General features: G+C 36.9%; 1 protein-coding gene across 1 annotated transcript in view; it reads left to right on the top strand.

Moving 5' to 3' along the window:
* Window positions 1–25,647, top strand: part of R3HCC1L (R3H domain and coiled-coil containing 1 like) — a 90,865-nt gene that overhangs the window by 13,026 nt on the left and 52,192 nt on the right. The window contains exon 2 of the mRNA XM_068548322.1: window positions 7,383–7,491. The gene's annotated coding sequence lies outside the window, so the exon portion shown is untranslated. The remainder of the gene's footprint in view (window positions 1–7,382; window positions 7,492–25,647) is intronic.

The raw sequence follows: 25,647 nt of genomic DNA on the forward strand, positions 1-25,647 counted from the left end.
GCTATTGGAGTTCCAGCCTTTTCATCCACGTTCGAACCAGCAGAAAGGAGGAAGAGAAGTACATATCTCCCTCCCTTTAAGGATACTTCCTGGAAGTTATATGTACCACTTTTGCTCATATTCCATTGGTCATGTAGCCACATCTTCCTGCAGGAGAGGTTGGGAAATGTAAGCTATTTTGAATGGTCAGTGCCTGGGAAGAAAAAACAGGAACAATAAGGATAATCCAAGGGTAGCTAGATGAGGATTATCGGGTAGATAACAGAGTTAATTGTCTTTAGGATAGTTTAATTCATTATTGGTAATCCTTGATAAGAGTTTCAGTACTTGGCAAAACTATGAGTGTGAAACTACTCTTATCAAATTGGATCAACAGTACTTTGTTTTTAGGGTGTACTCCCTTCATGAATCCCTACTTAATTAGGATTATCAGTCTCTTATAACGAAAAAGATTATGGGTATGTATATATATGTATGCATGTGTGACATATACATATATATTATATATATAATATATATATCTTCTCACTTAACATTAGTGTTTGCCAGAATTTCTTCACATGGCAACAGCATGCAGTAAAATTGATGATAATTAAGCCTCTGATATCTTTCTTTAGTTGTTTTAAGCTTCTAATTTTACCTAGTCTTCTATCCACTCTCCAATTTGGTTGTTTTGGGCCACTGTTTTTAATCTGTCTCTGTCCTTTTATATTACCACTCTCTCTCACTGCTGTTAATACTTCCCAAAATAGATAAATGAGCATATTTAATTAAATGTGTTATTTGCACTCTCCTGATCATTAATGAATTTGTAAGTAAGGTCAGACCTACAATCTTCCTAGTATTACCATGACTGAATTATCTCTATCCACTAAATTGGTAATTATTCGCTTTAGAGTTTTTTTTTTATTTTTAAAGCTTCCATATTTTGTATGTTTATGTTCTTTTAGTGTTGGAAATATGAAGGTCTTCCAACAAAAAGGGGGATATGTTTTCCCTAGGATTTTTGTCCCTTTCAATTGAAAATGTTTTATTTATATATTTTTGAATGATGAACAATGTATTTAAGATGAGAAGTTCATATGTTGCTATTTATATTTTGTCAACAGACATATAGTTTAAAATAGATGTAGTTTAAAAAGGGTTTATAACAAAATATAGTGAATAGTTACTGTGTCATTCCTGCCCACTCTCTCTAGTCCTCTCCCTAAAGGTAACCACTTTCAATTCCTTAAGCTGTTCCTTCTTGCATTTACATATCTCCATATTTTAAAATAATATGTGTGTAATGCTGTCTTTTGATTCACCAATTTATTCATTATATGTTGTGTTTCTATTATGATAGAGAAAGTTTTATTGTTCTTATAAATTTATTTATTTATTTATTTATTTATGGCTGCATTGGGTCTTCGTTGCTGCGCGCGGGCTTTCTTTAGTTGGAGCGAGCGGGGGTTACTCTTCGTTGTGGTGCGGTGACTTCTCTTGTTGCGGAGCGCAGGCTCTAGGCGCGTGGGCTTCAGTAGTTGTGGCATACAGGCTCAGTAGTTGTGGCTCACGGGCTCTAGAGCGCAGATAAAGTAGTTGTGACGCATGGGCTTAGTTCCTCCGTGACAGGTTGGGTTCTTCCCAGACCAGGGCTTGAGCCCATGTCCCCTGCCTTGGCAGGCGGATTCTTAATCACTGTGCCACCAGGGAAGCCCAGTTTTATTGTTCTTAAACCACAATCACCACTGCTACTCCTCCCCTGGCCTCCCAGTTTCTGTTACAATATTTGGTTAAATCAAATAGTTAATGTTGTGTTTACATTATTATGTCTGTGCAAATTTTATTTGCTTATAGTGTCTTAAATAGTGGCCTCTAAGTGCAGTTTTCCACAAGGTCAGTGACAGTAATCTGTCATTTCAAATTTTCTTTCTTTTTTAAAAAAATTCTTGGAAATTTCTCTTCTGGAGACTTTCTTTGTTCTCTTGTCTGAGCCTACTATTTGGGCCTGCTGCACAGCTCTTTTCCTGGGATGATTTTCCTTTGTTGTCGTCCTTAGACTTTTCTTTGTTTTGGGTATGATTCCCAATATTGTTGGAACTCTTATCTTTTTCATTTACCCTCTTGCTTGAGTGGAGCACATCCTCTAGTAGTTGTATTAAAAATATGGTACTATGGCAGAGAGCCTGGGGATGACTGCCTTCAACATGCCTGTCTCTGTCACAGAGCTTTCATCTGAAATGGTTGCGTTCTACTTCTAGCTCACAGTTAGCATCCTGGAATTCCCGTTCACCAATATTCCTTCACTTCTCTCTTGTGTTGGATATCCTGTTTTCCATATCCCGTGTCTTCTTTGTTTTGATTTATGTACTTGATTTATGTGCCAGGTACTGTGCTAACATCTTTTTTCTGTTTAATTTATGTTGACATTATTTCACACTACAGAAAATTACAAGAATGTACAAAAAATTTACCCAGATACCCCAAATGTTGACACTTGACTGTATTTCCTTTCTCCTTCTCTTTCCCCCAACCTGCAATATTTGTTTCTTGAACTGTTTGAGAGTAAGGTACAGACCTATTCCCCTGTATACTTAAATACTTCAGAGTGCATTTTCTAAAAACAAGGACATTCTTGTATGAATGCACAGTACAGTTGTCAAAATTAGGAAATTAACATTGATTTAATATTATTATGTAGTCCACAGACTTTTTCACATTTCACTCATTGTCCCAATAATGTACTGTTTTATAGCAGAAGAAAATTCTGGCTCATGAAGTGTATTCAGTTGTCATGTCTCTTTAGTTTCCTTTAATCTGGAGCATTTCCTCGGTCTTTGTTTTTGCATGAGATTGACATTTTTGAAGAGTACAGGCCAGTTATTTTGTAAAATGCTTGTAATTTGGGTATATCTGCTGTTTTCTCATGACTGGATTCAGGTTATCCGTTTCTGGCAGGAGTACCACAGAAGTAATGTTATGCTTCTCAGGGCATCATGTCAGGAGGCACAGGATGTTGAAATATTAGTAATGTGATCTTGGATCACTTCATTAAGGTAGTATCTGCCAGGTTTTCCACTATTTTTCCTTTTATAATTTTTCTTGGTGGTAAAATATACATAACATAAAATTTTATCACTTTAACCATTTTTAAGTGTACAGTTCAGTGGGATTAAGTGCATTGACATTTTGTTTGTAATTTTGAGGCATCTTTGCAAAAATACTTCGAGATTTTATAAATATCCTGTTACTCCTTGAACTTTCGCTCACTAACTTTAGTATCCATTGGTGATTTCTGCCTGAATCATTTTCATGATGGTTCCTAAATGGTGATTTTCTAATTCCATCATGTCTTCTACACTTATTTATAATACTTTATTTCATTATTTATTTTGACGCTGTTCCTGATTTGGTCAGTGGGAGCCCCATTCAAGCTGATTCCTGTCTCCTTTTGCCTTGCCCTTGTCATTCTTGGAGCACTTCCTCACTTTTTACCACAAGATGTTCTAGGCTTATCTTGCACTCTCCCAGCCTGAGTCCTACAATAAGTTATTTCCTCAAAGAGCTCTGGTTTGTTTTAGTAGAGAATGGCTCTATAAGCCAGGATCTGGACTCTAGATGTCCATTGACAGTGCTGCTGGGTGTCAGTATCATTGCTTTTAGGCCCTTTCAGTAGGCATCTAGGAAATAGAAATATGTGATATGTGTGTGTGTCCACACACGCTCATATACATCTTTATCTGTCTCCTGAAAGCAGTGAGTTTATATTGATACCTCTGATTCCAGTCCAACACTACAGGGTTTATTCATTCTGTACTTATAACTCCCTCTTCCAAAAGTGAGAAGCCTGCCCCCATTATTCATGTTTTTACTTATTGGCCTAATCCTGGAATACTAGAAAATAGTTTAAGAATTGCTAACTCATACCACTACTTAAAAGACACCTAGTAAGTAGAGTTCAATATTTGTTTATAGTTTTTTCCTGTAGCCTGTGGGCATATAGTCTAAATCTCCACTGGCCAATAAAGTAGCCACTAACCACATGAATTGAGATGTGTTGTGAGTGTGAACTGTACACAGTTTGTAAACTTAGTATGAAATAAGAAATGTGAAATACCTCATTAATATTTAAATAATATGGTTGTGATATGTTGAAATATTTTAGATATGTTAGGTAAAATAAATTAATAAAATTAATTTTACCTATTTTTATTTTAATGTGGCTACTAGAAAATATTAAATTTCATATGTGGCATCCATTGTCTTTCTATTGGACATCACTGAGCAAGAAACCATGTTCAGAAGTTACTTGGATTAGTTTTCTCTCCCCAACATTCTTCCTATAACGTGGTTATGTAGTTATTTGAAATACAGTTCATTTCTATTGTATTCTAAGTTTTTCTCCCTATCCTAATTGATCTTATTTATTTTTGAGCATGTGAAACATTAATATGGTTCCAAAAGTCAGAATTGTATTAAAAATATATATATATACTCAAAGCATTGTCACCCATTTCTTCTTCCTTTTCACCCTGTTTCCACCCACCCTCTATAGGTAACCAATCTTATCATTCTCTGAATTATCCTTCTTGTGTGTTTTTCCCCCAGGAATGAGGAGATAAACGTTTATTTTCTTATTTCTTAACTTTTTACACAAAATTTAGCATACTATAGATAGTCTTTTGTACTTTGCTTTTTTAATTTAACATTTCTCTTAAATATATTTTGGTATCCATTCCGTATCAATTTGTAGAAAAATTTGTAGAGCTCGCCCTCCCTCCCTCCCTCCCTCCCTCCCTTTGTCTTTTCCTCCCTCTTGCGGTTGCATAGTACTCTATTGTGAGGATGTTAACCATTCTCTTATGGCCGTTTCCAGTATTTTGAATTTATAAACATTGCTGCAGTACTAACCTTGTTTATATATATTTTTGTACGTTGGAAATATATGTTTGGGTAAATCCCTAAAATAGGAGAGTTGGGTCAAAAGTTTAAAAGCAAATATAGTTTTCCTAAGTATTGCTAAATCCCTTTCTGTGGGGGTTGTATGAATTTGAATTCCCACCAGCAATGCATGAGTTTTCCCACAACCTCATCAGAGGTCAGAGTATGTTGGTATGCTTTTAAATTTTTGCTAACCTATTTATAGTTAGATAATCTCTCGATATAGTTTTAATATTCACTTAGTAGTAGTTAATGATCTTTTCATAGAATATATAAAGGCCATTTTAATATCTTTTTGTGTGAATTGTCTTGTATTTTTAAATTCATTTTTCTATCAGGTTTTTGATGTTTTCTCCCTCAATTTTTAAGGGTCTTTTAAAATATATATATATATATAAATATATATATATATGTATTAGGTATATTAGCTGTTTATAGTGATATATGTTACACATATTTTCTCCCAGTTTGTCAGTTATCTTTTACTGTGTGTGTGTGTGTGTCTGTGTGTCTGTGCGTGTGTGCATGTGTTTGAGCTTTTATGTGGTCCAATTTTTCAGTCTTTTGTTGCATCTGAATTTTGGGTTATAATTAGAAAACCTTTCCCTTTACCCAGGGTAAAGAGGAATTCACACACGTTTTCTTCTAGTACTTGTATGGTTTTAGTTGTTACATTTGGATCCCTGATTCATTTGGAATTATTTTAATGCATAATGTATGAGTTAATAATCTTTTTCTAGATGCTAATTAGTTGTTTCTACATATTTTCTTTAAAAAGTACAATCTTGCCCAATATCTTGAGATGCCACCTTTATCCTATATTAAGTTTCCATTGAGTTTATTTCTGGACTTCTGTTCTTTTACACCAGTTTGTCTGTTCCTGCATCATTATCACACTGTTTTAATTATAGAGGCTTGATAGTATATCAAGGGCTAACTTTAAAATTTTTTAATGTTTTATTGGCTATTCTTACAAGTTTATTTTTCTGTTGAATTTTAGTATCAGCTGTCTGTCTCTGTAAAAAAGCTTGTTCATATTGAGATTTTTATTGGGATTACATTAAATTTATAAATTAGGAAGAACTGACATCTTTATGATGTTGAGTTTTCCATGCAAGAATGAGGAATATCTTTCCATTTGTTCAAATCTACTTTTTGTCTTTCAGGAATGTTTTAAAGTTTTCTTTATATTGTTTTTGAACACTTCTTGTTAAATTCTCCATTTCTTAAAAACTTACTAATATGGTTTGTAGATTTTTATGCCAATATTTGTAGAACTACATTATTCTTTTTTTTAAAAATAAATTTATTTTATTTTTGGCTGTGTTGGGTCTTCGTTGCTGCACGTGGGCTTTTCTCTGGTTGCGGTGAGTGGGGGCTACTCTTCGTTGTGGTGTGCAGGCTTCTCATTGTGGTGGCTTCTCTTGTTGGGAGCACGGGCTCTAGGCGTGCGGGTTTCAATAGTTGTGGCACACGGGCTCAGTAGTTGTGGCACACAGGCTTAGTTGTTCTGCGGCATGTGAGATCTTCCCGGACCATGGCTTGAACCCATGTCTCCTGCATTGGCAGGCGGATTCTTAACCACTGCTTCACCAGGGAAGCCCCACATTATTCTTTTTAATGTCTGTATTGTTTTACATAGTATAAACGTACCATAATTTAACCTGGCCCATATAGATGGACATTAAAGTTATTTATAATTTTTCACTATTATAAATAGTTCTGGAATAAGTATCCTGTAGAAATCCAGTTATTTCCTTATGATAAATTCTTTGAAGGAGAATTGCCTGGTCCAAAGGTCTTTTGATATATAAAAGAGTTTGAAATATTGTTTAAATGCTTTCTACATTAATAAAATGTGTACCTCCATGAACAGTGTGGAGTCCTATTCAGTCTGTACTTACCAAAACAGGACCTTATTGCTCTGTTTTTCATCTTTGCCAGTTTGATGCGTAAAAAAATATATTTATTTTGGATTTCTTTGCTAACTGATGTGATTTATTTTTTCTTTGCTAACTGATAAGGTTTATTTTTTATTCATCCAGCCAGCCAGCCACTCAGCATATTCTTATTGAACATCCACCATGTGCCATCCTAAAAGTTAGAACTATAGTAATGACTGGAAGTTGAACATCTTTTTGTGTTTTGATCATTTGTATTATTTTCTTATCTCTCTCTCTCTTTTTTTTTGATGGCAGTTAGTAGATGTTTTGTCCCCCTCAGACTAGTTCTCAGAGGGCTGAGAATGAGAGAAGATGACATTTCCTTTTTCTGTTTTGTTGTTGAGCTTCTAAAAAGTGTGTGTGTTTATTTTCATTGCACATTCTATGGTAAATCATTGTGTTAAACTGTTAGTATTCCTGAAATGAGATCCTGAAAGTTCAATGCACAGACAGGTGTCAAAGAAGTGATAACTACATATTTTTATAAAAATAACTTTTATTACTATTATTTTCCAGGTGAGGCTGCTATCTGTCAGAAGGGAACTTTTTGTACCATTTGCCTCAGACACAGTCTATCTGCACGTTCTAGAGTTTTATTATTCAAAAGATAAATGTCACTTATTTGGTAAGTCAGTTAACTATACTTATGCATATTTTAGAAATATTGTTTATTTACTCTATTTGTTTGCTTATAGTTTGTTTTTTAAGTGTCATTTTATTTTGTAACTCTCATGTAAAACAAGTTTGAAAGTGGCAATATCCTAAAAGACGTTCAGGGTCTTTTGAAGATTTTCTTGTTTCTATTCACTGTCTTTCTTAAATTTTGGTTTTGTTGTAGAGAGAACAGGGGCTGGTTAAATATTGGAATTGGTTCTCCAAGTTGAATTACTATCTTTGCTCTTTTCAGTCTCTTTCTACTGTAAGAACTGGGAATTAACATCCGTCCTGTCCAGCTGTAGCTTCCCTGTAGTTCAGATAGGGAGCAGCAAAGATGCAGTTTTATTGTAGGGGTTTGATGAACTGATTTGGGAAGACTAGATGGGCAATTAAATCCTCAGTAAAGCATAATAAAGCAGAATGAGTAATGCTATCAAAGAACTTAGAAATGAAAACTAATTAGATAACTAGTGAAACTGATTTTAATTTTTAAAATATTACTCTGTAGATGTTTATTTTTAATTAATTCTTTTTTCTAAGAAGACTTAAGTTGATATGACCTGCTGTTTTGTGAGAGGTTTTTCTTCCCCACATCCTCTGATGATCTTTTCAGTCTGTTCCAGCTTCTGACTCTCATGTGTAGCCAGTGGCAACCAGGAAGCTGATATATAAGATGAAGGATTTTTCAGAGGGTCAGTCACAGCAACTGTCAGAAGATGACTGTACTTGTGTGCTGCTGAAGCACATGGCAAAGAATTGGATGGAAACTATAATGAAACGATACTGGTGATTTCCAGAATTTCCTTTTAAATGGTTTTGCACAGCAAAACATAGTGAGAGGTAAATGTTGATATTGAGAGCTGAGCTTAAAACAAAGTACTGTCAAATAAAATTTAAGGATGAGGAGCCATAGGCACAGAAAAAAGGGGAAGGAAGATTCTCCTTTGTTATGTCTTTTGGTAGCCTCTTTGCTTCTGTTAGCATCGGAAAGCTGACTTCAGATGTTCCTGTATGATGTGCGTGGCTCATGTGAGTAGAGGCATGGGATTTTATTGTACCTGACTCTGAAACGGCCCAGATCTCAGAGCAAACCAAGTGAGTTTTAATCTTGGTTATTTAAAATCTCCTTGTACCTGTCTTATTGGGAGTATTATTTTTTTTAAGAAGAAACTAATTTGCAACTGGCTATAAAGAGCGACATTGTGTCCGGGCAAATGCTGTCCTAACACACTGCGCTGTCCCACAGGGGTAATTCTCAAGTCCCCAAACACAGTACTGACAATCTGTGGCAGCCTGTGAATTGTTGGGCAGCAGTTGGGGAGGATGGACAGCAGAGTGAGGTGGTCGTGTGCAAGTTACAGAGGAGATGGGAAGGGGGAGAAATGAGAGAAGAGCAGAGCAACTCAGGTTCTGTGGGCAATTAGAGTGTTAGCTATTCTCCTTGTTAGCTCTGCTGATACAACTGTGAAACGAACAGCTGGAGTTGGTTTTGGTGGGGTAGAAGTAGTGTGTTTCACTTTTCCTTTCAAGCTGTTATCGTTTCATTCTGTCTTCAAAACTGTAAGGTTAGATGTTCTATTGATGAGAGTAGGGATTGGATAGATTGAGAAGTTTTGAAGAGACTAGAAATACACTTCATGCTAGAAAATGAAACTATAAAAATCAGGGTAATGGGGATGGGTCTTATCTTTTCTAGGAACTGTTGCAGTGGTAGTAAGGCCAGTTACCATATCTAGATCCAAAATGACTGGGCTTTTATCTCAGACAAATGTATATCCTGTTACTTATTTGTTTATTAGATTTTATACACATATACATATGTCACCAGCTATTTGTTTCAGAAACACTTGGCCAACCATAGGGGTCTTCATCAGATATCAAGGCATGAGTTTCTGGGTATTATTTGGATTGTGCAGTAGAATATAATGTGGGGCAAGCTTTGGTTCAATTCTTTCTCTGATTGTGAGAATGGTTATACAAAATAAGTGTATTTGATTGCTCCCCTAGATGTAATGTTTGTTACTGAGTATGGGATTAGACTTGGGGCACATTGTTTTGGAGCCCATCCCTCCTCTTGATCCTGTTTCTGGGTTTTGGTTAAATGTTACACTTGCTCATCGATACCATCGGGTTAAGCAAGCATAAGAGAGATGTCAGTGTTAACACTGTGTGCTATCTTATCGCCTTTACCTGATGGTATCTATTAAAAAAGATGACAGGGTAAATGAATGGGCAGATGGTGTAAGGGAAGGTATGGAGAACTAGAGACACAGTAATAGTATCATTTCTCAGGAATTGTCTGTAGGGTCTAGACTTGACTCTCCATTGCTTGGGGTATTGAAGGTCTAAACCTAGTGTTGAAGGCCCTCCAGGCTGAAAACAATCTTTCTGGCAGAATATTCCACAGTTTCCTATATTGAACCTTGGCTCTAGTAGTTTCTATAGCTGTCTCCAAAATAATGCTTTTTTTAAATTTATGTATTTTATTTATTTATGTTTGGCTGTGTTGGGTCTTCGTTGCTGCACGTAGGCTTTCTCTAGTTGCCGCGAGCAGGGGCTACTCTTTGTTGCGGTGCGCGGGCTTCTCATTGCAGTGCCTACTCTTGTTGTGGATCACGGGCTCTAGGAGTGTGGGCTTCAGTAGTTGTGGCACACGGGCTCAGTAGTTGTGGCTTGCGGGCTCTAGAACGCAGGCTCAGTAGTTGTGGTGCATGGGCTTAGTTACTCTGCAGCATGTGGGATCTTCCCAGACCAGGGCTCGAACCCGTGTGCCCTGCATTGGCAGGCGGATTCTTAACCACTGCGCTACCAGGGAAGTCCCAAAATAATGCTTTTTAACTTACTGCCTCTTCAAATTGTTCAGGCTATTCCTTTTACTTGGAATATCTCCCTTCAATTCTCAGTCTACATACCAGCTTCCAGTTCCTCTTACCTTACGACATCTTCTTCAGCTATTCCAGGCCCTAAGTGATAGCTCTCTTTTTATCATTTACAACTTTTCTCTTTGTTTGGCAGTTATATACTACCTTAAAACAACTTTTTTTGTTTTTTTTTAAATTTCTTATCTTCCCAATTAGGTAGAGATAACTTAAAGAGGAGGCTACATTATTCATGTGGTTCAAACCATGTTCTTACCTGTGGTCCAACTTTACAGTTTCCACTGTCCCAGCATAGGTCTCAGTACAGTATGTGCACTTAATAAATATTTGTTTGCTGCAAGAAAATACCATCACCTATTGTTAGCTTTTACCAACCTTTAACATTTATCTTGCTTTTTGTATCATAAAAATAATAGATTAGAATACGGTTTAGTACCCGAGCCATGTTTGTTCAGTAGATTATTCTACTTTGAAGGCCTTTTGTAGCACTCTGTACAGTCTTCCTGATCCTTAAAGGGGCAGTTCTCTGAAGATATCACTGTATTCTAAGATAATTGTTTGTTATTCTTGAAACTCTAATTAGTAAACTTTTAATCTGCATATAAGAGAAGCTTTTATTAATTATCTGATGTTTTCTTTGCCTGCTTTAAAATGAAGCTTGCTTCGTTCGGTGTCTGTTTCTTAGCCACATTTGGCCTTCACACTTGGTACTGTAGCTACAACGAGGAAGGAGACATAGAGTTGTTGTAACTATATCTCTAACATAAGTACTCCATCTCCTTTACAATTATTCTCTTTTGTTATTATTGCACTTTGGTATTTCTGTTTTTTAAAACTATGCTATGCTTTGTTTTACCCCATTTTTTAGAAGGCATGTATTCTAGTCTACTGTAGTAGTTAAGTGCAGGGACTTCGAAATCCTAACCAACACTTGGAAGCTGTGTGATCTTAAGTAAGTTTCAGATTTCTCATCTGTGAAATTGAGAAAATAATAGCTACCTTAGTATGTACTTGGGGTCAAATGAGATAACATATATAAGACACTTAGCACAGATTAAGCCTAGTAGTCTCTACTTTCAAAATTTACTTAGTGGTTTATTAGCTTTAGTTTGTGAATCCTAAAGGGGAAAAAAATCAAGCTTAATGTATGTTAGGTTTGAGGCACAGCCCTGAAAGCCTTATTCGTTTCAACTCTTTTATTGTCAAGTATAGGATATCAATGCAACCCAGGATAGACCCAGGAGAGGAACTAATTTCAAATAAGTCTAGAAACACAGACCAACCTCCAGATGTATAGTGAGGGAAAGAAATTTTAGGAGGGAGTTTTCCTCTCTCCTCCCTACCACCAGGTATATATACAGAGCAGGTAGCAGACTTTTCTCTCTACCTTTCTGTTACATATTATATTGCTGTTGTTCAGTTATATTAAAGCTTTGATCTGACTACCTTTTTAGGTTGTCAATAGTAGGTGCAAACATTAAATTTGGAACAGTTAAGTTGGTGAACCATGGGGTTACCACATCAGTGGAGTGTGAAAGAGACTAAGCTGCGGACTGTTTCCCAGCCTGTAAAGCATGAAATCGGTTGGTGCCAATGCATGGCGACTGTGGCCAGTGGAGCATGAATTGTGTTGTAAGAAAAACCTTTTCATGCCATGGTTTGTTTACATATTTTGGGGCCCTCAAGATCCCATTGAAATTATCTATCCAGTGTCTTTCATTGTCTTGATACTCAGATTTTTTGTGAAATGTTTCTTCCAGTTATGCAAGCTGTATTCTTTGTTCAACTGCATGCACAGAGGCGAAGGCTGTAAATGTCTGAAGCAGACTAATATTAAAATACTGTAACTTATATTCTGTTTAAGATGACATCTGAAAATACCTTCTGCAGCAGGTATTTTATGTACAAGTTTCTTTTCTCTTTAGATTCAGATTTGAAAGTGCACTCTATATTCTGCTTTGAAGGTTCCTGCAGTCGAGGAACTGTGTTATCAGTTTCACTGGTCATTGTTCCCATGTTCCCATGTGCCTCTGGAGAAAGGGAAGTATGTAGAGAAGGGTAATGTTTTCAGATGGTCAGGGGAGTTGGCAGAAAGAAGTATAGAGATTATTCTTACGGGGAATAGAAGAGAGGGAGTTCCTCTCCTGACACCTGGTGAGTTTCTTCACCATATGGCTTTGAGGATGAGGCAAGGTGAATGAGGAAGCTTCAGAGATAGTAGTAGATTATTATTGTCAGCACTTTTAAGTCTGGAAGGTTATTGGGAATAGTCATGCCATGAAAGCATTAATCTTTCATTCTTATCCTAGTTGATTTTCCTGTTTTACTGCAGCAGTCTTTGAGCTCTCTTTGGCTGCTATGCCTTTATACAGACTCTAAGCAAATTGTTAATATTTATGAAATTAATAGATGATTGTAAGAGATCATCTTGCTGAATATCAGGCAGTCTAGTGTAGTAGTTAAATGCAGGGACTTTGAAATCCTAACCAGCACTTAGAAGCTGCGTGATCTTGAGTTATTTAAGCTTCAGATTTCTCATTTGTAAAACTGAGGTAATAATATTTACCTCATAGTATTATAGTTGGAATCAAATGAGAAAGTAGATATATGAAATATGTAGCACGGTCCCTGTCACATCTAAGTCCTCACTGAATGGTAGGTAGCTGTTTAATTTTTCTTTCTCTTCCTCTGCTACTACTACTGGTACCACTCTGCCACTACTTCACTTTCGCTTGTAGAGCCTAAACCTTAATGGAACAGAAAACGTAATTAGATGTGATTCACAGCAGCAGATTTTGAAAAATATGTCACTGTTCTCTTGCTTAATCTATTGCTTAATAGGTCTTTCTTAACCAAATAGAAACTCTATAAAAAGACTTTTTAGTGAAAGGAAAGGATCTTTGTGTTGGCTTGAGATAGCCTTGTGAAACAATTGATTATTCTAAAGTGTATTTGGTTAATGCAAATAAAACAGCTTTTCTATGAACTTAGGGAGTATATAGAAATAAAATAAGAGTTTAAAGAATTGTCATTCCTTATTATTCACCTAGCACCAGTTATTTTTTCTGAGGAGGTGCCTTTTTTTGAATTCCTAGGAGAAATGTTTTGTCTGGTCCTAAGAATAGTTGTAGTAGAGTTCTTGTCCAATGTTTGAGGACATTTTTGTGGGAATGGGAGGGGAAAGTCATCCTGATCATTTACATTAATGAAGGTGTGCATTAGTGTGGATAATATATTTGGTTTTGATGTGTATTATGTGATTATTTTTGCAGCACAATTGACTTCCTGATTAAACTTTGCTCAGCTAGTATATCCTGAGTATATATACTAGGTGGAAAACTGGTTAAGGCAGCTATGATGGTGATAAAACTACTTAGTTTAGTTGATGGGAGATCTGGATTCTGGTCGCACTTACCACTCAGATAGCTACGAGTCTTAAGTAAATTCCTCAAACAGTTTCCTCATCTTTAAAATGAGGAGGTTATACAACATGATTTTCCAAGGTCTTTTTCAGCTAGCTGTAAGGTATAAAGATCTGTATGGAGGTAGCTTGACAATCAGAAAATGCAGCAGTGACACATTTTGACCAACAGAGGGTGAAGTCCAATCAGTCAGCTTGTGCTCCGTATTTGACCAGTATGTGACATCCTTGGAAATGAAGAGGACACATTGCTCCTCTATCCATTTAATTTAAGTTATGGAGCCTCTTGCTGTTCTGATTCTACTTGAATTAGACATCTTTCTGCTTTTTTTCTTTTCAACCTTCTAGATAAAGAAGGGAGAAGAGAAAGGTAGCGGTTTCTAGTTGTCAGGGATTCATCTAATTTTGTTCTCTAAGGTAGAGAGTGACTCTCAGATGACCCACTGGCAACTTTGATGGGAAGCACAATAGTATGAGTGGCTAAATTTAAATTACTTGTGGACACCTTCCTCCCCACAAACACACAGGCACACATACAAATGACATTCAATCCTTATTACCCTCACTCCCTCTGAAATCCCAAGGATGAAAGTGGGATGTCTGAGAAATATAATAAAATAAGCACAATACTTTTAATTGAAATCTAGGTTCCAGTCTTGCTTTGCTACTTAGTATCTATCTAACCATGCACATTACAAGCTCAGATCCTCAATTTCCTTATTTGAATTCTGACCTATACAATCTTTTTCAATAATGTAATTTAAGATTCTGTAAAAATTCTTTAATGTTTATGTGAAGGACAGTGCTATTCTTGATAAGACATTATAATTAAGCAATATCTTACAAAAATAGCACATGATTTTTTTTTCTTTTTCTTTTTGCTAGGAATAGAACTATAAGTGTTGTTAAGGCACAAATATTAAAGTATTAAAGTAAACTACCATTATGGCAAGAAGAACAACAATTGCCACTCCACTGAGACATTTTTCTAACCCCCAAAACAAATACAAACAAATTCTCTGAACATTGGCTCAGAGTGACAGCGAGTCAGTCAAGAAGGGCAGGACCAGGAGCCAAGCCAAGCTGATTTGGGATATAGTTGGTAGTGAAGCATTTAGAGAAGTCATCTGGGGATGCGTGAGCTTAGAAAGAGAGGGCATGTGGGGTCTAGGAATCTATATCACGAAGCTGGATTCAGAGTCCATTTCTTTAACCACATGAATGGAAGTAACTTTGATACAGAGTCCAGTTGTATGAGTCTGAGGGCACAGGATAACATGGAAGGAACAAAGAGGGCATGTAGTCCAAATAAACAAGCTAAGTGTCTAGAAGGTGACAGACAAGTGGATGCAGAAGTGTACTTGTGAAAACAGGCAAGGATTAGTACTTATGATTTGATATGTACGCAAGAGAGTAGAAGCCAGCCAGGCGAACTAGATAGAAACAGCATTTTAGGATTATGTGCAAAAGACAAAATTTTAATCTATCCTGGTTTTAATCACCCTCCTTGATGTTGGTAGTCATGCCTACTTGGTATATCCAGGGCGCCACACATTTGAGGCTAGTGATTATATATCACTGACAAACTCTGAATGGTTTGTATGCTTCTAATAGCTTCACACTCCACTGGATACGCATAGTCACAGATCTGCTCGCTACAACTGCAGAATTCATTTCACAGAACTGGCTAGTAAAAAATTTGGCAGGCAAGTTAGCTTTTCAAGTGCTCCTAGGAATGGAACCCAGCTCTTCCCTTTGGGCCTTGAGCTGTTGGAATTCATTGGGTTAGCATCTAGAAAGAACGGACTGTAACATTTTCAGCCTAGTTCCTGACAGCAAAGCAGAGGTGTTAGAATTTCTGTTCTAAAGGTTTACACTGCAAGTAACTTAACCTGATTGCGTGTCTTAATATTACTGGGCTTCTGACTGTTGAAATACGGCTTGGATCGATGGTGGTTTGGAGAAAGTAGAAAGAGGGCTATCCATCATTCAGAGGCTCCATAGAAGCTGCTTGATAATGCTGCTTTCACCAAGCAGCCATCTGTCCATCCATCCATCAGTAGGATGAAATGAGATTTAGTGGAACAGGCAGCTGTAACTCTGAGACACTTTCTAACCAACGCTTGCAGCCCTGGCCTTAGTCTGACCACAGAGCACTGCGCTGGGGTTTGGCGGGATGTGACAGCAAGTGCAGTCTCATTCCCGCCACTGCCAGCCTAGAGTGTGTTCAATACGAGGCTGAAGCACAGCCGAATCTCCCATACAAAATTTGACTAAACTTTGGGTGACGAGCAAACAGTACTTCTCTTTCAGGTCTATTCTGTTTTACAAGTTGAGCAGACTCTTTTGATGGAGAATGTTTTGTTTGACTTGGAGAAGAAATAGAATTAAGAGCTGATTTAATTTCTCTGGAATCCTACCACACAGTTTAGCCTTTAACCCATGTCGTATATTGGCAGGCGGCTTTGTAAATGCTAATGAATCAGGAAGACCACCTTTTTCTCAATTGTAAACACTATGGGTACTTCTGCTGGCAATTCCCAGTTCGTCATGGTAATGAGGGATGAGGCTAAATTAAATTCAAGGATAATTCAATGATTTTATTTGGTACAGATTCTTTTTCCTCTAAAATTGAAATTTTTACCTAGGTTGTTAGAGAGCAGAAATTGCTTATTTCTCTCTACTCTGTATTAGTGGTGCCAATATGAAAGAAAAGAAAATGTGGACAGGAAAAAGGGTAAAAGATTAGAAGCAAGAAGCTGGATTACCCCTAAAATGGATAATCAGGCTCTGAGTATTGAATGTTAACTGTTATCTTCCTGCTTTACCAGTGCACTGAGACTTCTGAGAGCCTCTTGGTCAGTATAGCTCTGTGCCCATGTTACCTGTCCTGGTGACTTCCCTAGCCATGGCCAGGTCCCGTGACTGTTTTCTTACAGTGGTCACTTTAGACCTCAGCTCTTGCTCTTTGTTCTGAAGCCTTGCTTTTCATTTTAGATTGGGGGAGGGGTCGAGGGAGCCTAATGTACCGGAGATGCCTCGGAAATGAGAGCCTTGGATGAATTCCTGGGCCTATTGATCCACCGGCAGTTTATGCATCCTGACATTCATAATCTCAGTAGGCTGCTGATGTTCCTGATTAATGGGCCCAGGGGCTGTCCATCCGTCACTTCACATTAATTACCGAAGAGGTGTTTTTCCAGTGATTTACCTGACAGCGGGCTGTGATAAATACCCCTAAGCAGAGTGGGCAGTGATTTATCACAGGGCCACCCCCCACCCCCCCACCCCCATTTACGCTTCCGCCTAACCACAGGCCAGCTTTGGGACCTGACCAAAGAGTGCCCCCTCTGCATAAGCTATCTATCTCCATAATTGCTTGTGGATGCATATTTATTGGGGCATGGGACCTGGCAGATAGCATTCTAGAATTTGTGCTAAAGATGATGAAAAATAAATCTTCCTAGTAAGAAGAGTAGTAACTGGTGTGTTTTTTCATGGGGCAGAGAAGTATATATAAGCTGCCTTTCTGTTACTTTTAAGAAATCTGATGGAAATATTGCCTGCCTACTGTGCATGTCCTGTGATAATTGCTCTGTGAGCTTTAAAGAGGGGAGAAAGCACAGTTTTGTCTTTTTGATGTTTGTAGTCTGTTCAGGGAGAATCTGAAGAAATATGAGAAATTAGAGAACATTTCAAAGCACTAATATAATCTTGGGAGGATTGGGATAGAACTCCAGGGTTCCATTTCCTACTTTGTGGCCTTAGAAAGTGAAATTTAGTTAAATATTTAAATATTTGAGCGTTTTTCACGTGTCAGACATTGTATTCAACTCTGGAAATACGAAGATGAATGTGATATAGCAGCAGATCTCAGGGAGCAAAGTCTAGTGCCCCTAGCTTTAGTTTCTCAAGCTATAAAGTAAGCTTTTCCAGAACGTTGTGTAAGTATTTTAAATTAATTTAAAATTAATCTGAAATTAAAGGGATTTAAAATTAATTTATAATTAACTTCCACATTAATTTTTTTCTCTAAATATTTGTTGAGTACCTTTTGTGTTCCTGAGGATACAGGAAGCATTAGAGAAACAGTATCTGCCCTCAAGAAACTATGATAGAGTATGAGAATGACATTCATAAGTAAAACAGGAATATAAGGTTGTTTATAATGACAAATGAATACCATAGGTAATGAATGTACATGAATTCACAGAAGGGTAAAATCAATGTGTCTTCAAATAAAGATATAAGTCTTTTGAATGAATAGTAACTAGGAGTGTTTAAGCTGAGATAATTCACAGAGAATATTTCAGAATTTGGAATGAACAGATCATGAGGCCATTTGGTACAGAATGGAGGATTTGTGTCTGAGAGTGGTAGAAATATGATTGGAACAGCAGATTGACACCAAATCATGGAGAACCTTGAATGCCGGCTAAGTTTAGTGACTCTAGTGAGTCACTAAGGTTTTTGAGCAAGGAATTATGAAAAAAGGTGTTTTAGAAAAAATTATTATATATTCATGTGCCAATGTCATTTGGAATTGCCAGAGTATCTTAGAATACTCCTTTCTTTTCTAAGGTTGTTCAGAATCAGAATATCCAGATTTATAAATCTCCCTGAATGCAATGCATAGAATTGTGTTTTGGTTATATATGGAGTAAATAATAGAGTTGACAGTCAAAGGAGACCAAGTTTTATAGTCTTTACTCATGCAAAGTTGAGAAGACAATGGAAGTTTTAAGTAATGACTGCACAATTAAATTAGGAAAGACTATAGTCTGAAATTCTAAGAGAGAAATTGATCTTTAGTCGTGCTAATATAACATCACTGAGGCTGCACTGCTTACTCACTGTATAAAATAGGTATATTTTAAAGGCAAGAATCAGAAATTAAAGAGTCAGTGGGGTCAGCTATGATTTGGTAGGAATTTCTAGAGAATGTGATTATTTTTCATTTAAAAAATTAAGATATAATTTATATAAAGTTCACTTTTCTTAGAGTACAGTCTGTGAATTTTGACAAAAGCATAGTCATATAACTCCCACACAGTTAAGATACAGAACAGTTCATCGATCCAAAAAATTCCCTTGTGCCCCTTTGTAGTCAACCCCTTACTTGAACCTGAGCTTCTGGCAACTACAGATACATTTTCTGTCCTTAAAGTTTTGCCTTTTCCAGAAGTCATATAAATCGAATTGTATTTCCCTACTGATATATGATGTTGAGCATTTTTTGGTCTTTATATGTTCTTTGGTGAAGTATTGTTCAAATTGTTGTTTGTTTTCAGATATCAGGTTTTAAGAGTTCAGTATGTATTCTGGATAAAAGTTCTTTATCGGATATGCAGTTTGCAAATATTTTCTCTCCATTTGTGGTTTGTCTTTTCATTCTCTTTTAACAGTGTCTTTGAAGAGCAGAAGGTCTTAATTTCGCTGAAGTCCAGTTTATTGATTAATTTTTTTAAATGTTATGAATCATGCTTGTTGTGTTGTATTTAAGAAATCTTTGCTGAACCCAGAGTCACAGAGATTTTTTCTCCTATATTTTCTTCTAGTAGTGTTGTAGTTTAGGTTTTATATTTAGGTCTATAATTCATTTTGAGCTAGTTATTGTATATGGTGTGCCGTATGGATAAAATTTATCCTTTTGTTTTTGCTGCATATGAATTTGTAATTATCTCAGCACCATTTATTGGAAAGACTATCCTTTTTTCATTGAATTGCCTCTGTACCTTTGTTGAAAATCAATTGATCATATATGTTTGCGTCTATTTCTGGACTCTTCTCCTGCCCCCACCCATTCTATTGATCTATGTTTCTACCCTTTCTCCAATACTACATTGGCTTGATTACTGTACTTCACAGTAGGTTTGAAACCAGGTAGTATGAATTTTCTAGCCTTGTTCTTTTTTTTTCAAAATTGTTTTGGCTATTCTAATTCCTTTGCCTCTCTATATCCATTTTAGAATCAGCTTGTTAATTTATCTGATGAGTTCAGAAAAATATGCAATTTTGCACATTGTCCACGTTTTATTTTGTTTGTTTTAAGGGTGGGAAGGACATTCTCCAGCCTTCTACATCCTAGGCAGAATCCAGAAGTCCCACTTACTTACTTGAGGATGTGATTTTGATGATTTTGATATGGCATTTTTGTTGATAAGAATACCATTTAAATTTGTCCCTTTCAGTTTCTATCCCCAAATTATTTTTGTTCATGTGTTCATTCATTCATTCAGAAAAAAATGAGTCTATGCTATGTGCCCAGTGTTGGGTTACAGTGATAAGCATGAAGATACAATCCCTCCTCTAATGAGCATATAGTTCAGTGGGGGAAGACCAGATAATTAAAGAAGTAATTATAATTAAATATAAGAGCTGTAATAGAAGAAGTATATGGCAGAGGCACCCACTTTAATCTAGAGTGATTAGGTAACACTCTCAAAGAAAGGGCTATGATGGAGACTTACAGGTTATATTGAAATTAGTTAGGTGAAGGTGATTAGGAGGCTGTAAGGGAGTAGACTAGGCAGAGGAAAGAGACTCTGTAGGAGCTAAGATGAAGAAAAAATCCACAAAAGAAACAACATGGAGAATTCAAGAATCTGAGAGAAGTTTGATGTGATCTTATAGCATATAAGGACAAAAGTGACAAAAGATAAGAGAAATTGATTGGAGCTAGGTTAGAAAGAGTCTTGTAAGCCATGTTTAAAAAGTTGATTTTCTCATAAGAATAATGGGAAAGTAGTGAAAGGTTTTAGGGAGGGGGATGTCTGAGTGGCTAATTGTTTTAAAAGAGTCATTCTAGATGCAAGGTGAGGAATGAGCGGACAGGAAGCTAAACAGAGAGACCAGTTTTAATACTATCTAGGCATTTGTGTGTGTTGGTTTACCCTGGGGTAGCATTAGGATAGGGAAAACTAGACAGATTAAAGAGATAATCAGGTATGAAGATCAGTGGAATTTGTCGATTGAATGTGGAGGGTGAGGGCAAGGGACGACTTGAAGTGTATCCAGTAAGTCTTGATATGTTTCTGCAGAACCTCCAAATCTTCTTCCTCTTTTGAGAGGGAGAGTAGAAGAAAAAATCCTTGGTTTGCTTTAATAAATACCACCATTCATGGCCCATGCATGATTCCACATTCACTGAGATTTTGGGTGAAAGTAAGTCAGAAAAGGGGAAAAGGAAACAATATCTAAATAATATCTAAGTCATGACAAATAAAATTCTCTTCCCTGGTCGTTTTTGAGTGTTGAGAAAAGCAGAAGCAGTTTGATACCTTCAGTTTTGATGTTTAGCCTGTTGGCATATAAACAAATAAAATCTGCAAACTGGCTTTCTTGTTCTTCTGGAACAAAAATAGCATACAATTGATCTTCTCAAAGAGCTGGTCCATGCAGAGAGAAACTTACTGTATTTAATCACATAATTTCCTTGTTTTTCCCAGACGTTTTTACTCAGCATTTATAGTGGTGGATATTTTAGAAACTGTGTTAGAGAGTTCAAGTCTTCTAAGACTCCAGAGTTATCTGAGGTAGTGACCAGCACCACTAATAGCTGTGGCAAGTTTTATACAGAACAGTGTGGTGGGTGCCAACAGTGTTTTCCTGGTATAGGAGGGGCAAAGTCTAATTTTCAGAGAAGGGAAAGTTAGTGATAAACAGCCCCCCTATGATTCAACATTTCAGTGGTTAAGGTGGGATGGTATGTGTGGAGCTCATAAGGGTAAACAATTTTACTTCTCAAAGTGATGAAGTTAACAATAACCATGGCATGTTAGCACAGTGTTAAAGTTAGGCATCTATGATTCAGAAAATTCAGAGTTGTTCTGTTGAGGATATACTATGGGAGGCATACTTGTAAGCAGTCAAAACTTGGTTTCACTTATGGCTCCTACACTTATTAGCTAGTTGTGTGACCTAGAGGTTTAGTTACCTTATCTGTAAAATGATAATAATAACTATACATACCTCAAGGAGTTGTTATGATGGTTAAATGAGATAATATATGAGCACTTGGCACAGTGCTTCCACTCATTGACTTCTTTAGTGCAGGACAAATACTCTGTAGTTTTTTAAATCCAATATACTATAAGATTTTTTATGATCTCAGAAATATTCATAGTCTTAGTGCTTTCCAGTATTTCTTGTGATTGGGATATGTCTCTGTATCTACCTGTAAAAATGGGTAATACTTAAAAATGTAGAGCATCATTTCTTTAATGGTGGCAGGACATTGTGGTTTTCAAGAATGAACCAGGTACAGGGGACAGGCCTTTAATCTGGCTATAGTTTGATTTTGCTCTCACCATTAGTTTGCACATAAGGCCTCTTTCTGTAAATATATTTATATCATGTGTCACATATACAAGTTAAGAAGGGTCTATATTAGTAGGAAAATAGCTAATGAGTTGAAATTAAAAAAAATACACAACGGTAAAGAATTCTTAACTTTGATCAAGAATACACATACCTTTCATCTATTCACAGTCTCAAGTTAAGGAGAAATATCTGAGTTGATATTACTTTGTGTTAGGAACATTTGTTTTTATCCTCATTTTTTTACCAAACATTTATTGAATGACATCCATGTGCCAGGAATGGTGTTGTGCATTGAGGATTTAAAAATGATAAGGCATTTCTTACTTTCAAGGAGTTCAAGGTATAATTGGAGTCAGACAAGCTAACAGTTTGGTATGGCAGTAGGGAGTTGAAAATACCTAATCCATATTTTCTCAAAGAATATTTATTGAAATATACAACATGTAGCAGGCATTCAGAGATCATTTAGGGCTGTATCTCAAAAGGAACAGTCCAAAACCATCCTAGGCAAGTAGGTCTTCAAATGGCAATGGGCAGTATTGGGTTTGGATTCACTGTAGGACAGGCACAGTGTAATCCTAGACAAGGTTAGACCCCTGAAAACTTTCTGATCAGTTTTGTTGACCCACTGGTGTTCCTCTGGCTTTTCACTTCCATGGCTCCATTATGTCTTTTGGGGCAGCTTTTGAAGAGAAAGGAGGGTGGTTAAGGTTTCTCATTTCCAAGACATCAACTAATTGATGCAGTTATTCCTAATATTTTTCTTTCCCAGAGCACTGTAAGATATTAAAGTGGAGGGCATTAAACACTGTTGTATTCATATTGCCGTAAGGCAGTTATGAGCACAAACGCTGGAGTTATATTATCTAGATTAGAATCAGGCACTTTCTAGGTCCTTGGCCTTCGATGTATTATTTAACATCCTATGGCTCATTTTCTCATCTGTAGAATTGGACTGGTAATAATCTCACTTTGTAGGGTTGTTGGGAGGCTTCAGTGAGGGTGTTAACTATTTCGAATGTCATCAAGTAAGCTAAATAAGATTTGGTAAGTGGCCAAAATAAGTATCATAAAGTTCATATATTAAAGTTCATAAACTTTGCTCAAATAAGAAGCATCTCAGATCCTTACTGAGAAGCCTTTTTAATTCTTATTTTGTATATCATTTGAACACACTGGAATTTACAGTACCCGTTAGATTCAAAGAAATAAAAATGCTTAGAGTGGCAAGAAGTGACAGGTGGTGAAGAGACAGAGACAATAAAAATCCTGTACTCTGCTAAAAAATAGTAAACTGAGGTCGTAATATAGTTGTGTTGTCTGTGAGGTGAGAACACATTCTTTCACAATGAATAAGGCCTTGATGTGTCACTCAACAAGTGGCCAGTTTAGCAATTTGAATACGGGCTGTTTGACTCCTCATTTGCTTCCCATTAGTGAATCTGTTTACCTTTGAGTAAGGGCCTCTAAATGAATGTCTACCTGGTTTAAAACTTTTTTTCTCTTCAGTCCAGGTATGTTATTAAAGAGAAGGCCTCGATTCACTAATGTCACACATTATTGTCTTTATTCTGTTAATTTAAATCACAGCATATATTTTATAAACCTGGTTTGAATGGAAGTAAGAATAAACCTCCAAGTGGATGTAGAAATTATTTTGTGTTTTCAAGTGCGAAATATGTCATTGTATTAACTAGTGCAAGTGCATTTATGGAAGGATGCATTAAGAAAACTACAGCAGAATCAATTGTGGTTCATTTACAGATTTTATAGTTTTTAAAATATGAAACCATTTCTTTGCTGTCCAAGTATAATTTATCATGTTATTATATCACACACAAGTGTCTCTTTGTTGTGTTTGGATCAGGTTTTGTTTTTTGTTTTTTAAGTGAAGCCCTTTTACAAAGGGAGGACATTTCTTGGTTTCTTGTTTGTAGAAATGTGCTTGACACTGGGAGTGCAGGAACTTGAAAGTGTGGAAAGATTGGGTGTATCCCTCATTTTATTATTTTACTAAAGACTTCTGGTCAGGTGATATAATCGGCTAATTTTTTACCCATGTTTTACTTTTTTTTTAATCTTGCTCCACAACCAGAATTGCAAATCAGTTGAAATAGAGCATGTTTTCTATCCCTGCTGTGAAAATTTCTGACATTGAATATGCTGTTTTAGAATAGTTTTTCAATCAAGTGAAACAACTTAGTGAATAAATTGATTTTAAGTTATAAGAATCTAAATTTTTTTAAATTAAAAAAGTGAAATGGAATAGATTTAAAAAAATAAGAGCAGTGCGGGAACAGTCATCAACAGGAAGACACTGGAACTCACCAAAAAAGATACCCCACATGCAAAGACAAAGGAGAAGCCTCAGTGAGACGGTAGGAGGGGCACTATCACAATAAAATCAAATCCTATAACTGCTGGGTGGGTGACTTACAAACTGGAGAACACTTATACCACAGAAGTCCACCCACTGGAGTGAAGGTTCTGAGCCACACGTCAGGCTTCCTAACCTGGGAGTCTGGCAATGGGAGGAGGAATTCCTAGAGAATCAGACTTTGAAGGCTAGCGGGATTTGATTGCAGGACTTCAGCAGAACTAGGGGAAACAGAGACTCCACTCTTGGAGGGCACACACAAAGTAGTAGTCTCCTATCGGGACCCAGGGGAAGGAGCAGTGACCCCATAGGAGACTGAACCAGACCTACTTGCTAGTGTTGGAGGGTCTCCTGCAGAGGCGGGGGGCAGCTGTTTCTCACCAAGGGACAAGGACACTAGCAGCAGAAGTTCTGGGAAGTACTCCTTGGCGTGAGCCCTCCCAGAGTCTGCCATTAGCCCCACCAAAGAGCCCAGGTAGGCTCCAGTGTTGGGTCACCTCAGGCCAAATGACCAACAGGGAGGGAACCCAGCCCCACCCATCAGCAGACAAGCAGATTAAAGTTTTACTGAGCTCTGCCCACCAGAGCAACAGCCAGCTCTACCCACCACCAGTCCCTGCCATCAGGAAACTTGCACAAGCCTCTTAGATAGCCTCATCCACCAGAGGGCAGACAGCAGAAGCAAGAAGAACTACAATCCTGGAGCCTGTGGAACAGAAACCACATTCACAGAAAGATAGACAAGATGAAAAGGCAGAGGGCTATGTACCAGATGAAGGAACAAGACAAAACCCCAGAAAAACAACTAAATATAATGGAGATAGGCAACCTTCCAGAAAAAGAATTCAGAATAATGATAGTGAAGATGATCCAGGACCTCGGGAAAAGAATGGAGGCAAAGATCAAGAAGATGCAAGAAATGTTTAACAAAGACCTAGAAGAATTAAAGAACAAATAAACAGAGATGAACAATACAAGAACTGAAATGAAAACTACACTAGAAGGAATCAATAGCAGAATAACTGAGGCAGAAGAACGGATAAGTGACCTGGAAGACAGAATGGTGGAATTCACTGCTGTGGAACAGAATAAAGAAAAAAGAATGAAAAGAAATGAAGACAGCCT

This window comes from Eschrichtius robustus, chromosome 7 (genome assembly GCF_028021215.1).
Source record: "Eschrichtius robustus isolate mEscRob2 chromosome 7, mEscRob2.pri, whole genome shotgun sequence".
Taxonomy (NCBI): Eukaryota; Metazoa; Chordata; class Mammalia; order Artiodactyla; family Eschrichtiidae; genus Eschrichtius; species Eschrichtius robustus.